The sequence below is a fragment of the Felis catus genome, chromosome A3 (genome assembly GCF_018350175.1).
Source record: "Felis catus isolate Fca126 chromosome A3, F.catus_Fca126_mat1.0, whole genome shotgun sequence".
NCBI classification, from domain to species: Eukaryota; Metazoa; Chordata; class Mammalia; order Carnivora; family Felidae; genus Felis; species Felis catus.
The window spans coordinates 60,240,321-60,260,953 of record NC_058370.1 but is presented as its reverse complement, the minus strand read 5'-3'; the positions used below and the strand labels follow the sequence as shown (position 1 = coordinate 60,260,953).

Genomic DNA, 20,633 nt, shown 5'->3' with positions numbered 1-20,633 from the left:
GAGAATGGATGGGCATTTATAAATGAGACATGATGGCCTTGGGTTGGTAACTGTGGAAGCTAGGTGATGAGCACACTGGGGGATTAGTATATTATTCTGTACATCTTTGTATGTTTTTGAAACTTTCCATAATACAAAAACTAAGAGAAAAAGGCTGCCATTTCTCCATCAGATTCTCTCATGCTTGTAATCACTTTCTTTTCGTCTGGCTATTCTAAATTTTTGTACATTGGCTTTCTATCACTTAACACTCTGAGGCTTCAGAAGGCCAAGGTCATACTCTGTTCTCTGTCTCAGAAGTTATAATTGGGAGGGGATCAAAGCATGGCCTCTTAGACCAAGGCTCACTCAGGGTGTACTAGAAAATAAAGAGTGCATACAGTTCATTTTCACCATGTATGCTACATATGTCAAGTTTATTAATTACCAGGGACACCAAAATGCTTCCCATGTTATTCCTCTTTCCATTTAGACAACAGACTAAATAGAATCTTCAGATTAGAAAAAAAATCTGACACATTAGTATCATCATCCCTATAACAGAAATGAAATACACCCTTGGTAGTAGCTGCATGTCCCTGGATCAGTCAGTCCAACACTTACTGAATTCCTACTGTGTAGAAACTATTATACTGGCCTCCAGGAGGGACAAAAACAAAAGCAGAATAAGTTGTCATCGTCTTAGGGAAGCTCAATCCCTAGGTAGGAAGTCACTTGGGGGTCCAGGGATGACTTGAGGACACTTAGGAAATAAAATGCAAATGAAAAGGTTAAGGTAGGACAGCATCAGGAAGGTGCCCATCTGAGGGACAGCTAATGGCTGGTGGATCAGCAGCTCCTCCAACAGTGCCTGGAACTGTTAGCAAGTGCTCAGTAAATATCTGCTGAGTAGATGTTAAATGAATGACTCAATCAGGGAATCCTTTTCACTGAAATTTAAGCAGAACTTTATTTATTTATTAAAAAAAATTGTTTTACATTTATTTATTTTTGACAGAGCACTAGTGGGGGAGGGGCAGAGAGAGAGAGAGAGAGAGAGAGAGAGAGAGAATGAATACAAAGCAGGCTCCAGGCTCTGAGTTGTCAGCACAGAGCCTGATGCGGGGCTTGAACTCACAAACTGTGAGATCATGACCTGAGCCGAAGTCGGATGCTCAACCGACTGAACCACCCAGGTGCTCCAGAACTTTATTTTTTTTAGTTTATTTATTTTGAGAGAGAGAGAGAGAAAGAGAAAGAGGGAGAGAGAGAGCAAGAGAGAGCAAGCAGGGGAGGGACAGAGAGAGAGGGAGATAGAGAATCCAAGCAGGCTCGCTCTGTCAGCATGGAAGTCTGAAGTGGGGCTCGATCCCATGAACTGTGAGATCACGGCTGAGCCAAAATCAAGAGTCAGATGCTTAACTGACTGAGCCACCCAGGTGCCCTTGAGCAGAACTTTAAAGACAAGGAGGGATGTGGGCAGGGAGAAGATGTGTTGGTCATACTGGAGTAGGAGGTAGAGCAAAGGCCTGTCCAAGCCTCTAGCAGTGGTTCTCAACCAGGACACCCCTTACTCCCAACCCCAGAAGTGTCTGGAATTGAGCAGGGGAGTTTCTTTGTATTATATTCATGAGGGGGATTACTACAGGCATTTAGTGCCTGGGGTCGGGGATGCTAAAACCTTTTAAAGATCAGGAAGTTCACTTATACGGTGAGGAAATGTCCCCTTAAAATGACAAGGGTATCTCTACAGAGAAACACTGTAGCAAAGTAGGAATGAAAGTCAGATTTGAAATAAGTGACACAGGGAACATTAGCCTCTGGGCCTGGCAAAAGGAACTGAAAATAAATGAGTAAGAGGAACTTAGATAATTCCCACAAATGACATAACCACATTGATTTAAGAAAAAAAAACATAAGGTCTGTGAAACTGGGAATTGAAAGTCTTACATTCCGGGAGAGGTTTTGCTATTCATTTATATGGCAACCTTGAGTCTGGCCCTCAACCTATGTCTGTTTCCAAACTGCCCTCTCCTTCTCTGAAGGGAATGATGAGGGAGCCAGTCAGTCACTGTCCAGGCTACTGAGGACAGTCTAAGGGGTTATTGCCTCCCCCTTCTCCCCTGGATTCCAGCAAATTAGGGCCCAAATGTCCTGGCATTCCAGTGTCACATAATCAGTCAAGAGAGAAAAGAAGAATATCTGCACAGCTTGTCTTGGCGAGGACAACTGAGGGAGTAGAAAGAGGCATGGGGAAAGAGGTGAGAAGCCTGAGGAAGACTTGGAGCCCAGAATCCCCCTCTGATACCGCAGAGGACAGGTATTTCCTTCTCTCATGCTCCTTTCTTGGTGCTCTCCCAGAGGGCCAGCCCAGGAGCATGCCCACAAAAAGCACCCAGCAGGTGATGGGCAGCCATCACTGTTCCCACGTTTGTCTCCTAAAGGGTTCTCTTATCACTCATCAAGATGGCTTTCACCTTTGGCAGCTGTACTTGAAAATAACTTAACTCTCTACTCTTGACTCTGGCTAAATGCACAAAAAGAATTTGGAACTCCCCAAAGGAAAGATGGCATGCATTATTAGTACAGTCTCTTAACATCATCTCAGCAGGAGGCACTGGAGACTGACTCTTCCTGGAATAACAAAAATCATAAGGGATGTGACCAAAAGTTCAACAGAAATCTCTAACATGGCATCTGACGTTTCCCCTAGCCATGGCAGTCAATGCTTAAAAAAGTGTATTGATTCTTTTTTCTCCTGCCTCCAAATACTTCCTACTGACTTTTGTGGTAGGGAAACACAGTACTTTTTGATGTGAAGCCTATAAGAAAGTTATTTAGAGAGCAAAAGCAAAAGCAACACAAAAACTGAGAAACTCAGCTGTTCAACCATCACTGGAGTGATGCATCCCAGGTGGTTGGCACCTGTTGAGAGCAAGTCCATAGGACTGATGTTGACTGAGATCTCTAACAGAAGCTGAATTGGCGGCTTGGAGCAGGGGTTTCTTTCCTTTACCAGATGGATGTGATGGTGGAGCCAAAAGGTTTAGACATATGTCACAGACATATGAAGGCTTAGACATCAGTCATCCCAAGTCACTAAGCAGTGTCTTTCTGTGACCGTCACTCTCCAATCTGTCCACACAATGCATGTTACCACCCACTTAACACTGCGGTATTTAGCATCATTGATTGCCTGCCCCATTATTTTCAATGCCTGGTTTTGATTATGCTATTTAATTTGCAGTTTATTCTACATCATTAAAAACTTTACAGAGGATGACTCATCATCCATCAAGAAAAGAGATGAGAGTATTTTAAACATTTTAAATAATTCCTTGAGAAAATCATAGCTTTATGGCATTAGATTGAAATTGTATGTCATATATCAAGGCAAAGACCACAAAAAAAATTTTTTTTACTGCCTCCTCTCTTAAAAGTAGTTTGGCTTTTGCATACTGTTTTACTTCACTCTTGGAAAATAATAAAATAAATAAACATTGCAATTAAAGAGCAGAGAAAAAAAAATTACTTAGGTGACTCATGATTGAAGCCTGAAAAACTACTCATAGTAAACTAGATGAATTGCCCAATTTCCTTCTTTCAAGAGTTGTACATTACAGCGACCATATTTTTCTCTTCCTAAAGCATCATCTCCTCTCGTAACTTTCCTCTTATTTTGCTCTCAGCAAAATAGGTTGAGAGGGTTAAGAGAATACTTCATTGATCTTTCCTGAGTTCGTTACTCATTCACGAATGACTCTGAAGCATAAGTCTATGAGACAAAACAAGCTTTCCACCAGAAATAATAATTTTCCAGGTTCTCCTCAAAAGATGGCATCTTTTCTCTGTCTTTATTACAGCAAGTTCAGTGTTTTGGAACATAATCAGTAGACATTCAGGTTTCAATGTATGCTAAATGAATTACCAGTCAAAATCTGTTATTGAGGGAACTCAAAGAGGAAATTAAGTGCCCTTCTTATAATTGGGTTGTGCATAGAACAAGTTTATGGATATTGAAGTGGGGAGGAGAATGAAAGGAACAGGCTGAAATTCAGCAGGGTCTCAGGATGATCCAATTTCTTTTTTACTTGATAGAAACAGAACTAACACGTGGACAGCTCTGTAATTTGGTCTGAAGTACCTATGATGTACAGTTACTGGGCTCGGCTTAGGTGACAGGCAAAACAGACAAAACCCTCACCATATTGTAGTTAGGGTCTAGCGTGAGTCAGACATGAAAAATTAAACACTTAAACATGCTAGATTACAAGGGCTACGACTGAAATGGACAGGTGCTATGAAACAATATGAAGATCTCATTTGGAATGAATGGTCAGGGAGGGCCTGCTAACCAAGTAAAGCACAAAAAATCTGATGCTTGCAGGATAAAGAAGTTACTGAGCCAGAGACATGGGAGTGGGTGGGGAAGGAAGGGCTCCTGGCAGGGAGGACAGTTTGGGAGCAAAGGCTTGAGGCTGGCCTAGTTCCTTGCTCAGTTGCAGAACTATATGAAGGACACCACGGGGGAGCTCAGTGAGAAGTGGGGACAGGGGCAAATCCCAAGGGCTTTGGAGGTCAAATTAAGGATTTTGGATATTATCCATAGGGCAATAGGAGGTCATTGAAGGATTTACATTATTGGAAGATGGGTGAAGGATATATGGGATCTGCTTGTACATTCTTTGCATCTTCTGGTGAATCTATAATTGAAAAAAAAAGCAGGGAGTGAGGCAATAAAACTGACATTTTTCAGATATCACTCTGGCTTCTGTGCGGTGAATGGATTTGAGCAGGAAGGGACAATGCTTGAGGTTGTTGCAACAACGGAGGCAGGAGAAGGGCAGGGTAGCACTGGAGATGGAGAGAGAGAGAGTTTGTGTTATGTTCTGGAGGCGGAGCTGAGGGAACTTGTGATGGGTGGGATGTGGCAGACTTGGGGGTGGGGTGGGGAGGACATCAGGAAAGAGTCCCAGGCTTCTGCCTTGAGCACCTGGTAAGCATGAGGAGCCACTGATCAGGATGGGCACCACTGGTGCAGGTGTACGGGCAAAGGTAGATTTTAATTTCGGGTGTGTGAAATTCAAGGTGCTTCTGGGATGTTCCAGTGGAGAGGCTGAGTAGATAGCTGGATACATGAGATTGAAGCTGTTTAAATGTCAACAAAGTATAAAATATCAATAGCTTTTTGGCAAATAACAGTCAAAAGGAGGTATGTGACTGAATTTTTTTGGTCTACAATTTGCTCTCCTTCTAAGAGAAGTAGGTTGAGGACTCAACTGGTTAGAATACATCTTTATTTCTCCATCCACATGTGAGTGACCTCCATCTTTTCTATGAACAGTGTCAGGTTTATTATACTGACAATAAAGCAGGTACCTGTGCAGCAGTGATTTTAATCACTGTGCTTCACCTGTGTTAGGATGTTGTATCCACATTCAGCTACTTGAAAAAATACCATAGCAGATAATGTTAGTTCATCTGTGTTTTGCTGTTACTGATGCATGCTGTGAACTTTAGACTGGATTCATGTATCTTTATGGGAATTCTGTCTAGTAAGGCCTTACTTTTTTCTTGCCATTTTTCTTCAAGTTGAGACTTGTATTTATGAATTTGTTTCACTGCTTAATTTCCTTCTACATCTCTTAACACATTTTATGTTTCATTAACTTAACTTTTACGCTGTTGGCTTTCCATTTGAGTCCTAGTTGATGAGTCTCTTAACTTTTTATGTTGTGAGCTTCTTTGTTGCTTTCAACCCATTTGGTAATATATGCAAGACAAAGGAAAGTCTTACTCTCTTCAGTTTTCCCTCTGTAATAATGAGCATTGTGCATTTTCAGAAATGCTGTCTAGGAAGCGTTTTGTTCAGTAGACTTTGACTCAGGCAGAGTCAAGGATGACAATGTAATTTATGATCCAAATAAGAACATTTTGGAGAGTGAAAGGGGATGCTCTGCAGATAGGAGCAGGGGAAACAGGAGAGAACCCTGCTCTTCTGGGCACACTGGGCTGTGTGGCTGCTCTAATAAACAAGAGTCTGCACAAATATAAATGAGATCAGGATTAGAAGACAGAATTTCAGGGGCTGAGGAACTTGTCAATAAAGAAAACAGACAGCAGAATGGGGTCAGTAGCAGACAAATCACTTGGATTCTTGTTCCTTTAAATCAAGCCAATGCTTCTGTCATTTTCCCATTCTCTTTCCAGCTGCTCCTCTATTTAGATTCTGCCTTTAATCTGAGGTCTAGCTCAACCTTTTTATAAGTGCTGCTTGACCACTCATGCTTTTGTTGACCTTCCTCTCTCTGAACTCCTAGCCCAGAACATGGATTAGCACTGGGTTCTTTTCTTTCTGGAGGAGTTTGCCATTTGTTTTGTGAGAATTCTCATCTTGGCTCCTCCAGTTTCTTGAGGATCACTGAAGGTGGAGACCCTAGTCCATTCCTCCTCCATCTGAAAGGGCTTCCCGGCAACTGACAACACTTGCTGTGGGATTCACAGGCAGGGGGTGAGTAGGTAACTTTTGGGGATGACATATTGCCACTATTTGCCACAGCGCTAATCTAAGAGACTTGCTGAAATACATTTTTTTCTTAGCTTTATATTCTTTCTCTATTTCACTTTCTTTAAAAATTAGGGTATACTTTCCTCTTGGGAGAAAGTTTGACTAGTTTTTTCCCTCCACACGGGATTGCTTAGATTTATTTATGTCTATTGGAAATTCCATAAAGACAACAACAAACATTTATTGAGCACCTACTCTATCCCACGGAAAAGGCTGATTAGGGTTGACAATATCAGTGAAGTTGGGCTGTATAACGTTATCTCATAATTTGGATCCTGTTACCAACTGACTGATTTGGGGGACTTGTCTGAGGTCAGATTGTCAGTGACAGTCCTGATTTGGCTATTTGAATCTTCTGAGAGGGATTAAGAGAGACATGCTTGTTTTCACTGAGCATTTCCTGGACATAATGCTGGAGATAAACTCACTGGAGATAAACTGAACAATTTGTGACATCCACTTGCAGCCCCTTTTGCCTCTCTGTCCTGGGGGCTTTTGCCTTCACAAATGAAAACTCTGGGGCAGCCGCTAGGAGTTGGGAGAGAGAAGGGAAAGGTGTGGGGACAATGTGAGCACATGCCATGGGTGCTGTCCCCCATTCACAGTGACTGACAACAGACTCCTCCCAGAGGGGTTGCGGCTCCACTGAGGGCCTGGAAGATACAAGGCACCCTAGACAGTGTGCCATATTGACTGCTACAAGGGCAACATTATGGGTCAGTGGCTTCCTGGAGGAGATCTGTGGGACAGGTGTGGTGTGGGAATGGTAAGAGGTCAGTGTGAAGTGCAAGGATAATGGTAGGAAGACCCATGGCCATGCATGAGGCTAGTAGCATTCACCACAATGTTGGGGGTAAGGTGGCGGCTGCAGAACTGATACCCAGCCCCAAGTGAGGTCATAGGAACAACCTGAGCTTCAGCTGATGTGGCACTGCTGTCCCATGGCAAGTACTTGCATCCACTGGGGGCAGCTAGACACTTACCCCATAAAGGGCCAGACTTAGGGAGGCTAGACACTAGCTCCTTGAGCACAGGAAGTAAGCCCCAGTTACATTATTGAACAACCATGGTACAATGTCTAACCAACAGCACAGGGCACACAAATGCTTGACAAATATAATGTCACCAGATGACCAAGCATACTGGTACCTCTCCTGAACGCCTAAGGGATGAGGGATTAGTCTTCATCTCTTTCACTCAGTTCCATCTCATTCCAGAAGCATTTGTGCAGAGAATGAGGACTCAAAATTGGCAACTGAGCTTTAGTCTTTAACACAGATTCTAACATTTATTCAAGATTCTGTTAGTATAATTGTAAACTCAGTGTTCCTTTTTGTTTGTTTTTGTTTTAAAGGAATGAACAGGCAGTATTTTGCTTTTAAACAGCCACCATCCTTCAATTGTCAATTACCCTCTTCAATAAAAGGATCTGACAAATCTTTGCTGTGCTATTATTTTGTTAGAAACAAAACACTTTCCTTATAAGAAATTAATCTTTTTCCTTGTGGTGTTTTTCAGTAAAAGCTTCTATCAAGGTACTAAATAAGGGACCATTTGTGACCCCTGCTGGAGACGTGGTAAGTTATCAGTCTCTACCCTTCTGTTCCAAACATAAGCATTTTCTCCTCCTAAAGAATCTTTCTCCTCTAAAGAATCACAAATTTAATTAATCCCATTAATTGGGGGCTTGGTTCTCTTGTTACCTGTGTTCTCACAATGTTTCAGTTGCCTTGGGAGAAAGGTGATAGACTCATGCAAATAACATGTAATATCTAGCCCTAAACCTTCAGATTTCACATATCATCTTCACTGTATGCATGCCATACATACATCAGGATGTATGTTTAAATTCCAGGCTTCTAATTTTTATTATAATTTTCAACTGTTTTAAGTGGTATGTGTGCAGTGTAGAAAAAATTACATGTATGTAACAAGCAAAACAACAAACAACAATAATAAAAACAAAATAAAAAACAACCTCCATTTCTCCACTGGGATGATAGTTACCATTAGCAATTCAATGTGAATCTATCCCTATTTTACATGTAACCCAAATACATCAGGGCCAGCCTTGGGGCCAGTCGAAGAATGGTGTTTCACTGGAAAGAAACACGAATATTCCATGACAGCCTTGAAAAGTAAGGTAAATATCAAAGCCTCTTGACAAGAGAGGGCTGGGGAGCTAGACTGTAACACACTCTAAACCCCATTCCACTTTATCAGTCATCTTTTCTAAGTCCCACACGGTGTGGCAGTGACCCTGTCTCTCTTCTCCTCTCTCTGCCTCCTTCCTGCCTCCTCACACTCTCTTCTAAAAATCCAGACCTTCTCCTCTCTTCTTCCTCCCATCTTCTGGCTCTATTCTTCTATAACTGCCTTTTCTGATATAAACCAATTTTTCTGGCCTCTTCCTGTACTCCTGTCCTTTCATAACTAAATAGACATTTTAAAAAGTTCCAGCAATGCAAAAAAAGAATGTTCCTGGGGAGAAGGGAGAGAAGAGGCAGAAGGTGGGGAAGGACGTGAAAATGTGTACTTTAGTAGCTTTATAGTAATACATATTTATATTAATATAAAATGTTTTCTATTAATCCACTTCAGCATTTTTGTCCAGTTACATTAAGATATTGAAACAGGGGTTCAGTAAGGGTGGCTTGCTCACAGTCACAGGTGGTAAGTAATGGAACCAGGTCACTGAAATACCACAGAGCACCCCAGTCCTGCTTCTGCCTCACTGCAGACTATTCCTGGCAGAGGGTGAAGGGAAGGGGATCAGGTGAGTTTGGAATTCTGCCAGTATCAGTGTGAAGAGCACGGGTGGGGTGCTGAGTGGACACTAACATACACAGGGACAAGCTTCCTGCGGGGATGTTATTGAAGAGGAAGTGTAGGAGTCATCTTTTAGACAGGTGCTTGCAAAGGAGATAGGAGGGTTTTAGGTTTCTGAGACTGAAGTCTTTTCCTCAAGAAGTTTATAGGTAGAAGCATATTGTTTATCTCAGAGCTTGCCAGAAACTTCTGGAGAAGAATTCTTTTGACCTCCAGAGCTCACCATGACAGACTGCATATATAAAGGAAGTGCCTGCCTGGGTCAGGTCTAGGTAGGTGCAGAGATCACTGAGGATTCATTAGGCAAACAAGGCAGCCCCACCAGTGTGCAGGATGATGGTGGAATATCCAAGTGTGGCTGTCAGTTCTCATAATGGAGAGAGTGAGTGAGCGAGTGAGTGTGTGTGTGTGTGTGTACATGCTCATCTAGCAGCATCTACAATTTCAAAGTGGAAGCAAGCAAACAAGAATCACCATCATATCTGAGTAACTTGGAGATACTCTACAAGTAGTATGTGGATTTAAATGCCTGGTTATTGGGAATGGAAAGTTAAATTTGGAGTATGGAGTTGATGCAATCTAAGCCCTGCAGGTTCTCCCATGGCTTTGTGGCCTGCTTATCATAGTTTTGGTCATCTATATGTTCCTAGAACTCATCTCACAGAACAATTTCAGTGCAGGCCAGACCATGAGCATGGCGACAGATGGTGATGGCCTGTTAATAACTCTCACCTTTGGTACAGCAAGTGGATACTGGGTTTAGTTACTTCCTACTTTGTTGGGTTTGCCAAATACCTTTTAAAGCTTTTAACAAAATCCTTATGCTACCTCAACACAATGCTTTAGTGGAGACCCATTCATTTTCCACTGGCCTTGCTAGGTGTTTGATTATTATGAATGCAACTGGGGACTAAGTTGTGTGAGGTATAAATGTTACTTTGTTATTGTATAAAGACACAATGAGAGTCACATAAATGTTTTGATGGTTTTGTTATAAATGCAACCTGTATTTCAAGAACCAAAATCTTAAATCTGGCTTTATGTTTCACTTAAACATCTTTTTCACTGAGACAAAATAGCAATATTTGAAGGTTAAAAATAGGTTTGTAATGGTTAAGAAAGAGTCTTATAATGGCACTTTGTAAACCAATTTTTTAACATATCAGAAAGCTAGATTGATTCTGAATGTGTTCCTATTAGTATTAGGATTTTCACCTCTCAAGAGACCACTGCTTTAGAGTTTATATGTGAAAGTGCTTTCATATCTAACATGTTGTAATCTTACAACATACTCTTCCTTGAACTGCTTTGGACCTTTAAGAATGAAGTCCAAGTTGAAAGAAGTGGTACCCAGAGACACGATGAATTAACCTCCCCAGAGTGACATTGGGCTAACTTGCTCTTTTCTAGTGTGGAAAGGACTGTCTGGTGGCCTGGCATTTCTGGAACTGTCTGGTATGCTTCTTAAAGATGGTCTTCTTTCACTCAGCACAACCTGTTGGCTGCAGATCTGGTCAGGATGGAACTGGTAAGTGCCAAGGGGCGTTGAATTACCACAAATGATTATGCTCCATGTAGAAACAACAGGCTAAGAGAGTCTCCTGAGAAAGGCTGTGCTATGAGATAACCAGCCCCACTTGGAGAAGATTTGGAAAAATACAAACAAAAAAAAACTTTCCAAGTGCATATCTGGACCAAACACCTGAATGACTGTAGGTAAATCCTTTACTAAATGAAACTACTCAAGCCTGGATATGAATGATAGCATATACTCCAAGGAGCATCCACTCTTGAATGGTTATACTTCTGAAGAAGCTATTTAAGATAAAAACCATTAAAGTCACAAGACAAAGGACTATTCCTCTGAGTTAAATAGCTGCATCCTCTGGAGGGAGAATTCCACTTCCTCTGCCAACCAGGAGCTCTGCCGGCAGCTGTATTTGAGAAGAACATGCCTATCAACTCGTGATGCATGACCTTTCTTCTGTTCTCCAAATAGAGAGTCTATTTTGTTGGTACTGATATCTGCCATTAACAAAACTTGGCTTAGTTTCAAAAATGTAGCTCCTCTATGAATTCTTGAACTTAACAAAGCAATGATTCTCTATTTTTGTGTTAATAGTATGTTTGCCCAAATTTAATGGATCACCTTTTCATTTTTATGTAATTTTCTCCTTTCCTGCATTTCTGTTCAGGGCCTTCCAACTGAAATTAGTCACATCTTATGGTCCAGGTTGGTTGGGCACAACTAAACCTACATAAATCTCAGTTGGGTCCCCCACATGAGGTCTGAGAAAATATTTTAGGAGATAGGGTTGTGAGCCTTTGTACATCTGTGCTCAGTGACATTTAAATCAGCTGATAATTTCAATTTTGGAAATTACTGTTCATTAACATGAAACAAAAGCAATTACATTTTTGGATATCTCTACTTCTGCTCATGATTTTCACAAATGTTTATGAAGAGTGGCATGATTTAAAAATACCATAAAATTGGCCATATTAAAGAAATTTTGCATTTGCTTCTGGTGACAATAAAATTTTATTTATAAAGTATGATTACTTAACTAAGTTTTAGGACTATTATATCAATAAAAACCTCCTGCCAACCATTTGAGTTTTCACTGACTAAGACAGAAGTTTCAAATACATGATTACTTCAAATACAGATGACAAAGACCTGACAGGAAGTAGTTATCAATGTGAGTTATTGCTGTTTCTATATTAAAAAGATACCAATTCATCAATATGACTAAATTGGATATTTAGCTTAGGGATAGCATTAATGCAAGACTAAACAGAAAAAAAACAAACTATTCTTCCTTTTCTTCTGTTTTGCTATTAAGTGTAATATATGCTTTTGTGTGTGTGTGTGTGTGTGTGTGTGTGTGTGTGTGTGTGTATGTACACGGAGGGCAGAGTTTTTTCTGGCATTTAAAATTTACTTTAAATTTTTGTGGTTAAATTATCATAATGAATATTACTAATGTGTCTTGCACGATGTTTGGCGCTTAGTAGGCATTCAAGATTATTCTCAGAATGACTCTTATGTAAAAATTTTTTAGCTCTTGTTTGACTGCAAATAATATCTACAATACAGTTCATTTCTAATGTAGGAGAAACTTGATTTTGGAGCCTTGCCCCTCAAACCTGGTCCTGATTACTGCTTCAACTCCTGTTTATATAATTCCACACAAGTTTGGCAGGATTCAAGAGCACATACCAGGGTGTTGGCTTTTATGAATCTCCTGGGATGTGAATGTCAGGCTGACTGGATGAACTCTGGCCACAAATCCCAGACAAGCACAATGACTCTATTTATTCAGACTTGGCCGCCTGAATGCAGATCGACTCTGTGGGTAATAAATTTTCACAGGCCAAGAACTCCAGCATCAACCAAGCTGATCCTGAGAAGAAAAATGCACCCAGGGAAGTGGTGCTGGGCTGCACAAACCTCCTATGTTTTTATTCCACGTCTGCATATCATTTAGCTAATTCATTTGGTCACTGATAGACATGCACTGCCAATGGCTTCAGAGGTTCTTTTCAAAAACTCTGCCTTCTGTTATGCAATTGTCATATTAAAAAAGGAACAAAGGAAAAAATGAACAGCACCCATTACAACTGGCAATCTGCTTTTAATATGACACCCCAAACTGATGTCAGTTATTTTACACAGTGGCCTCTACAGTAAAAAGCAGAGAACTGAGTAGGAATGTTTCTGTGCTTCCCCATAAGAAACCAAAGGCAACAAAAAGCAATGAGACCTGCAGTTCGGTGCACAGAGCAATTTCACCTATAATCTTGACATCTTGATGCAAGGAGGCTTTAGACTTATTCCGAGAGGACTGGGATTCTTTTTGAGAGACACGATTAGTACTCCATGCATTAAAAATAAAAAAAGAATTGGCTTTTTAACTTGGAGATTTATGTTAACTACCTAGATATCTATTAAATTAATTGTGCTCTCCAAATATTGATTGGGGGATTAAAAGGTAACTTTTCTTCATTGTAAGAAGTAAATTATGCCAGTAGGAAAATTTCCCTCTACAGATTACATCCAATGATCAGTGCCTGTAAAATTAAAATTGTCAGTTTGAGTGGATAAACCATGCTCATTTAAAGAAAAAAATGCAGTTACATAATTAAAATGAAAAGGCTGCCTGATACGTGTGGATAATGTAATTACTGGAAGCTGCAGGCACATATGCAGCCATTCAATCTGGATCCCGCTTCTTTACTTTCCCTAAGCTTATATATTTGTCATCTCTGAAACACTGTCTGCCACTGACACTCTCTCGGCTGCTCCTCGCTGAGAGTCTTAATCATATGTTCCTCTTCTTAAGCCTTAGCTATAATAATTTCATCTAGATATTTGCCGTGTCCAGCTTCCCAAGCTTACCCTGACTTGAGAGGCACAGCTCCGCTTTTTGCCAAATTGGGAGATATGGAATGTAATTAATCTCTCCAAGTCTATTAAAAAAATTCCTTCAGTATTTAGTGACTTCAGGAATAATTTTGTCTTAAATCTTCTAATTTCTTTGTATTCTTACATGAAAACATTGGCCTTTGGAATTTTAAAACCAAGAGTTACAGAAAAGGGGATCAAACAAATTGCTACATGTATCAGTATCTTTCACTTGTCCAGACAAGCAAGAAAACGGATTCTCATATCATCTGTCTTAGTCCCAGTTCAAACCTTATCAAGTATGAAAATTATAGGAGCAAACATGAAACTATGCTTCTATTTTAATTATATCTCCAAATTTTCTAGGTAAACTCTGTCACAATCTCAGCTCTAGAGGTTAGTCAAAATTCTGCTATCCCTGAAAGGGAAGGCTATAAGAGAAACCCATTCTTTTGGTTTCAGAGGCTTCTGTTTGAGATAAATTTTGGATTGGAGTTAATATATAGGAATAAGTAAGGGGAACCTGGGCTTGCTGGGTCCCTCCAACACAGCTATATCAACATCCAATCATTTTGAACACCTAGGAAATTGATCTGAGGATTAAGAGAACAATCTGCATAATTTGAGGGAGAGAACATGGCATTATTCATGCTCACAGCCCGGGGCTTGAACTCATGACCCTGAGATCAGGACCTGAGCTGAGATCAAGAGTTGGACGCTTAACTGACTGAGCCACCCGGGTGCCTTGACCTCTTCTTAATATAGCATTCTCTCAGGAGCAGGAAGCATAACAAGCTTTCTTAACACGCAAAAGGTAAAAACCTAGACAACATGACAAGATGGAGAAATTCTCCTTAAAAGAAAGATCAAGAAGAAACCAACCATAGCCATGGATTTTCTCAAAACATATATAAGCAATATATCTGAACAAGTCATAAGAATACTAGCTGGGCTTCAAAAAAGCATAGACGGTATCAAAGAAACCCTTGCTGCAGAGACAGATTCTGAAAATTTGTAACTTCAATACGGCTTGGTAGTAAGTACATTTAAGAAGTGGCTATAGATATTTCCATGGAGACTGGATGGACCTTTCCTCCTAAATAGGTAGATTGTTTTTGCAATAATCTACAGCCACCTTATGATCTTGGGTCTTATGTTTTTGTTCTTTTATGTCAATACCTTTGATTTTGCATAGAACTAATTTGAAAAATCATAGTGTTCAATACATGAAATAAAGGTAGAGCAAAAGTTATCTCTGATATGGGACAACAAAGAGCAGGAAATACTCTCAATTCAACTCAACATTGTACATTTATTCATGTATTCATTCAGCAAGTATTTAGCACCTCTGCTGTGCCAGAACAGTCCCTGCCCCCAGGAAACTTCCAGTCTAATTGGTAGAGATAGATATTTTAAATTCTTTTTGAAAATATTTATTTATTTATTTATTTATTTATTTATTTATTTATTGAGAAAGAGAGAGAGACAGAGCATGAGCAGGGGGAGGGGCAGAGAGAAAGACACAAACAGAATCTGAAGCAGGTTCCAGGCTCTGAGCTGTCAGCACAGAGCCTGACATGAGCTTTGAACTCACAAACCGTAAGATCATGACCTGAGCTGAAGTCGGATGCTTAACCTGAGCCACTCAGGCACCCCGAGACATATACTTTAAAAAGTAAGATAAAACATAAGTAAAATTATGATGAGACCTAAGAAAAAAGGTTAGGATGATTGTGAGAAGGACTAACTGGGGAGGGGGAGGGTGGTCCAATTTAGATAGTGGGGAGGCCCCTGAGAAAGTGAAAGTTATGTTGCGGTTCATCAGATAAAAAAAAAATGAGGGAGGAGAGGCCTCTGGAGGCTCTGAGGCAGGTGAGCGTGGCTTGTTGGAGGAGATGAAAGCAGGCTCATGTGGTTAACGTGCCATGAATGAGAACAGTGTGAAGTGAAGGGAAAGAAGAGGGGTGAAACCACACTGTGTAGGGTAGTGTTAGTCATGCCATGGGCTCTGGATTTTATCTCAAGAGAAATGGGAAACGTATTTAAGACTTTAGAGCAGGTAATGAGTTGATCTGATTTATATTTTTCAAAGATTGCTGTGAGGAGGTTGCACTATAGAAAGGGAAGAATATAAATAGGCTAGTGTCTACTTGATTGGTTTAGACTAGCCAGGATGGAAGGAGGTGGAAAGACTAATATTTAATTTTGGAGGTTGAATTTATAGGCCTTAGAGACAAAATTAACATCTAAATGAGGAACAGGGAGTTGTCGAGGATGAACCTGGTGTTTCTAGACTTGAATAACTGGGTGTATGGCAGAGCCGCTTTTAGAAATGGAAATAATCACAAGAAGAATATATTTGTGTGTGGGTGGATAAGGGATGGCAAAGACCAGAAGTCCAGTTTGGCACAAATTGAATTTGAAATGCTTGTGAGACATCCGAGTGGAAAAGTCAAGTAGGTCTGCAGTTCAGAAGAGGGTTTGAGGTAAGGATATAACTTTAGAAATTGTAAGCATATAAAAAATGAAGGTCATGGGAATGGATGAGATCATCCAGAGAGACAGAGAAAGAAAGGAAGTGGAGAACAGAAATCATGAATAAAGGCTGAAATATTCTACTATTTAAAATTGGGTAGAGGAGGAGCAGTCAGCAAAGGAGCCTAAGGAAAAACTGTCAAAAGGGCAGGAAACAAACCAGGAGTTTAGTATTTGACACCTCAAGAAAAGTGGGGTTATCAATAGTTTTCAATGTGGTAAGTCTTCTGGTAAGACAAGACACTGAACAGAGCCCAGTATGTTTGGTTCTGTGGAGGTCACTGTGACCAAGTTGTGTAGTTCTGGTGGGGAGGTGGTGCAGAAAGGAGTCAAAAGAAGAAGGCCCCAAGGCCTATCAGGAATATAGAAAATGAAATTCTTTATGAGCCACATATTATCCAACATATATCCAACATATTATCAGTTCTGTGATGGAGGATATTGAGGGAGAAAACCTCTAAAATGCTATCACCAATGAACTGTTAATAACTTATACACACACACACACACACACACACACACACACACACACACAATATAATCCCTAGAAGAGCCACTAAAAAAGCAATACAAAGAGATACACTAAAAATACTATAGATAAATAAAGACAGAATTCTGGAGAATGTTCAAGAAACCTATAGGAAGTCAGTAAAAAGAAAATGGAAAGATGAAAACAGAAATAAAAGGAAAGTGACAGAAAAGGAAAAAATAAAGCGACAGACTTAAGCCATAATATATCAGTAATTACATTAAATGCAAATGTTCTAAATACATCAATTAAAAGACAGAGATTGGCAAAATAGATAAAATATATGACAATAATACACTGTAAGAAACTCACTTCAAATACAACAACATAGGTGGGTTGAAGGTAAAAGAATGGAAAAAGTTACATTATGCAAACACTAATCAAAAGAATGCAGCAGTGGCTATATCAGTGTCAGATAAAGCAGACTTCCGAGCAAAGAAAAGAAAATTACTAGAGATAGAGTGGAACATTACCTAATGATAAAAGGTCAAACTATGCAGAAGACATAGCAATCCTAAATGTTATGAACCAAATAACAGAGCTGTAAAATATGTGAAGCAAAAACTGATAGAATGGGAAGGGGCAATAGACAAATCCACAATTATAGTTGGAGATGTCAACACTCCTCTCCCAACAACTGATAAAGCAACTAGAGAGAAAGTCAGCAAGGATCTAGAAGAACTCCACAACAGCATCAACGAACAGGATCTAACTGACATTTATAGAACATTCCACCCAACCGCAGCAGCATACACATTCTTTCAAGTGCCCATAAAACATATACCAATGAAGACCATATCTTGGGCCATAGAAAATACTCAGTAAATTCACAAGAACTGAAATCATAGCAAATGTGTTCTTTGACCACAGTGGGACCAAACTAGAAATCAATAAAAGTAAGACTACAAGAAATCTCCAAACATTTGGAAATGAAAACAACCCACTTCTAAACAATTCATCCATCAAAGGGGAAGTCTCACTGAACTGAAGTGTTCAATTACATGCAACATGGTTGAGTCTCACAAACATAATGCTGAGTGAAAGAAGCCACAATGAAAATACAACATATCAAAATCTGTGGGATGCAGCAACAACGTGCTGAGAGGGAAATGCATAGTGTTAAATTCTCATATTATAAAAGAGGAAGTCTCAAATCAGTAATCCAAGCTCCCTCAAGAAACTAGAAAAAGAAGAGCACAATGAATGAACTCAAAACAACAGAAGGAGGGAAATAATGAAGACAAGAAATCAATGAAACTGAAAACAGTAAAGTTGACAGCAAATATCAATAAAATGAAAAACTTTTTTTGAAAAGATCAATGACATTGAAAAACTTCTAGCAAGATTGACAAAGACAAAAATAAGATAAGTATCAAGAATAAAATGGGATATCACTATAGACCCAGACATTAAAGGGACAATAAAAGAACTTTTTACATGTAAATGTGACAGCTTAAATGACATGATAAACCAATTACTTAAAGAGCACATAGTGCCATAACCTACCCAATGTGAAGTAGTCCAAATAGCTCTTTAACTATTCAGAAAACAGAATTTTTAAGTGTTAAAAATCTCCAGGCCCATGTGGTTTCACTGGAGAAATCTGACAAACATTTAAAGAAAAATTAGCATTACTTTTATATAATTTCTTCAGGGGAAAAAAAAAACAAGTACAGGGAACACTATTCAATTCATTTTATAAGCCAGTACTGTCCTTATTTCAAAACCAGACAAAGATAATACAAAAATAGACACCTTCAGAACACTGCTCATGACCCTGAAAGAGAAACGTGGTGAGGATGAGGAGCAACTGCAATTCTCTTATACTCCTCATGGGAATGCCAACTGGTGAAACCACTTTGGAAGATGGTTTGGGATGATATATTCATCTTGTGCATGCACAAGATGGCCCTGCATTTCTACTCTTGGGTGTAGACCTAACAAAAATGTTCCCATACACTCACCAAAAGACCTGTACAAGAATGTTAACAACAGCACTATTTTAATAGCCTCAAATATCTTCATGCCCATCGGTAGTAGAATGGGTAAGTAAATTAGGCTATATGCACATGAAGAAATATGAGTAATGAAGATGAACAAATTTCAAGTACATGCAACATGGATGAGTCTCACAAACATAATGCTGAGTGAAAGAAGCCAGAAACAACAGATTCCGTTGTTACAACGGATACAACGAATCTGTATGATTCTGTTGATATAAATTTCAAAATGAAGCAAAATTACCCTCTGGGTATTAGAAAAACAGAGGAGTGCTTATTCTTCTGGAGGGTGGTGACTGGACAGGGACATGGGAGACCTGAGAGGCTGGTCATGTCTGTATCTTGATCTGGGTGCTGACTACATGGGTTTGTGTGGTTTATGAATATTCATCACATTGTATTCTTAGATTATGTGTACTTTTCTCTGTGTATGGTATATTCAATTGTAAGTTGACTAAAATGCAAAACACCAAAAGCTTAGTGGATCTGGTGATGTGTAGATAACAGGTAGAGCACAAGTCCTGAGGAAGTGGCAGGCTTTGGGGATCTAACACTAATTCCCACTTTACAAATGGTGACCCTGGAGCAGAGAACAGTTTAGGGGCTGGGCTGAGGCTGCAAAGCTACTGAGTCACTAGCAGAGATTTGAACCCAGGGAGCAGGGCTGCTCAGTCCGGGCTTACTCACTAAACTAGCCTGTGTCTTCATTTTTGAGAACACAGAGGCAATGAGGATAAAGGAAGCATTAGACAGAGTACTCAAATGCATGTGAGTCTGAGGTGACTTTAGGAAGGGTAAACCGGCATAGCAAGCTGAAGCTCTTGTGGGTATCTCTTTGTCACAGCAAGTGACCAATATTCACAAGGACAACCAGATATCATGTAAGAGAAGGCTAAGGAGTTTAGTATACTGCATTTATTGAGGCAGGGAAATGTACCATACATTTTTGAAAGATTTTGGGTTAAGGGACAAACTCTGATTACATCTCACAAGAGCATTTATGTTAAATGTTTAATTATCTCCCAATGCCAGAGAAATGCAGTGTGTGTATGCGTGTTGCATGTGTGCACAGGCTCTAGTCTTTAGGGGCACAATCATATTTTGGTCTTGGAGGAAAATAATACCATATCATTAGTCTTCTCTAAAGCATGGAAATTATGATTTTGTGATTAGGGCAGGCTATAATTATAGGCCAAAGCAAGATAACTTAATATAATTAGTGTTAGAGCAATCACTTAAACTACCACATACAAAACTGCTGTCTGGAGTCTTAATTACACTACTGTATAAAAATCATTCATTCTGTCAGCCGTTTTCACTGCAAACGAGAAAAGGTGTACACACACAGGCACCAAATATAAGAATAAATGATCTAACCTATATATTCACAATATAATACTATCAATGGCTACAGATTAGAAAGGAGTAGCTAATAAAGCAAAATGATTCAATGAAAACTTTCTACTGCCTTACAGAATGTGTCTGGTATATCCTTGATAAATAATTTTTTTAAATCGAGTTTCCAGTGGAAATATTTCCTGGAAATAACTCTGGAAAATTCTTTCCAAATTAAGAAAGCTTGCTGAATGCAATACTCTGTGAATCCCTTTCTAATATAAAGTATACATAATCTACACATCTGATATTACTTAATCCACAATGTACCTATCTGAAACTCTTGCTGGGAAAAAAACATGATAAGATGAAATCATTAGGTAATAGTCACATAGATGAGGAACCAAAATTAGGAGTGAAGTCATTCTCAGTTCTGCCAAGATTGCCATG

The 20,633-nt window shown here is 39.6% G+C and overlaps 1 protein-coding gene across 7 annotated transcripts in view; it reads right to left on the bottom strand.

Moving 5' to 3' along the window:
* AFF3 (AF4/FMR2 family member 3) overlaps nt 1-20,633 on the bottom strand; it is a 571,747-nt gene that overhangs the window by 98,942 nt on the left and 452,172 nt on the right. The gene's annotated exons all lie outside the window — the stretch shown is intronic.